The 1,393-nt window shown below is 32.3% G+C and overlaps 1 long non-coding RNA gene across 1 annotated transcript; it reads left to right on the plus strand.

The window, feature by feature from the left end:
- The first annotated feature begins 204 nt into the window (after window positions 1–204).
- Window positions 205–1,119, plus strand: LOC142234608 (uncharacterized). The gene is made up of 2 exons (XR_012721665.1): window positions 205–705; window positions 761–1,119. It is a non-coding gene; the product is annotated as an uncharacterized LOC142234608 (long non-coding RNA).
- The last annotated feature ends 274 nt before the right edge of the window (window positions 1,120–1,393 follow it).

The raw sequence follows: 1,393 nt of genomic DNA on the forward strand, positions 1-1,393 counted from the left end.
TTTAAAACTCAATTAAAATTTTAATTAGAAAAAATTTCGTGAAATTTTTTCTGTGTATGTTCCACTATAAAACAAAATAAAAAAAAATTAACGGAATTGAATTCATATATAGAATGATCTTATTGAACTTTTTTCATTTGTGTGAACAATTCTTACATATTTGTGGTAACCCTTTTACTTCAAAAATAGAAGTGCTTACACACAGAAAACAGATTGGTTGGAAAACGTTTGCAGTAATAAATATTCGACACTCAGAACATAATATAAGTTGTCTCAATAGTTTTCCAGTATTGTTGAATATTATTTGTCCCCTACAACCATTTGGTGAAAATTGCAATAAGTTTTCTTGTGTGTTGAAAGATAAATAGTTGTGACAACCAAATGTCACTTCTATGAAAAATATTTCCTGACATCGGTACATACGACCGACCGTAAAGAAATTTCTCAACTGTTATTTAGTAATCATCACTCACATTTGGTAACCACAGCCGAATTCGATTTGAATAATTTTTCAAATGTCAATGTCATTATTGTTAAATTCATTATATTTTCTATTATTAAATCCAAAACATGTGAACATGGATTTCAACTCAAAACGAGTACATATGGTGGAAAATACTGCCAAGATGTAAAACCTCCATGGGCCGCATACAAGGTATTATCTTCAAAAGCTTGCAATTGACTGAAACCGAATAAAAAACAATGGTTTGTAGCTGAAATGTTTATGCTTAAGGACACAAAATAAAATTTTGAATTTCAGGGATCAATGTAATCATCAAATGCGGCCTGGGGAAATAAAGTTTAGTTTTTGGACCGTAAAGCATACTACGGTGGGTTATGGGCGCTAACGTTGTGTGTTGATTCGGATTTTATTTTGAAGGCGTTTTAAAGGCTATATCATTCGTTGAACTGTTCATCAAATTTTTCATTGAGGAGGTGTTTGTCTCATGGGTAATGATGAAAAGTCAAAGATTTTCGTCCGCAAATTTCAATCTCTTGTGGCATATGTACTTCCCTTGGGCCGGGTATGCCGTCTATAATCATTTTTTGTGCTTAAGTATTTTGCTCTAAATAATATTTAAATAACAATAAACATACAATTTGTAATTTAATAAAATATATGTATCTACTTTTCAATTCGATTGGGGATATTAATATGGTTGGGTGGTACAATCGAATAACGAAGTCACCCATAACCTATTTCATCGGCTGACACAACCAATACCAGAAGTGGTATTAGTTGCATCTCCCATCATTCGGTTGTGTCGACCGAATAAGTTAGATGACACAACTGCCAACAGACAGTTGCAGCAACTTCCAAAATGAGGTTGGCAATAAATTCGATTATCACAACCAATCTGTATTCTCTGTGTACGTACGTTTTTATTTATTT

Source organism: Haematobia irritans, chromosome 4 (genome assembly GCF_050003625.1).
Source record: "Haematobia irritans isolate KBUSLIRL chromosome 4, ASM5000362v1, whole genome shotgun sequence".
Lineage (NCBI taxonomy): Eukaryota > Metazoa > Arthropoda > Insecta > Diptera > Muscidae > Haematobia > Haematobia irritans.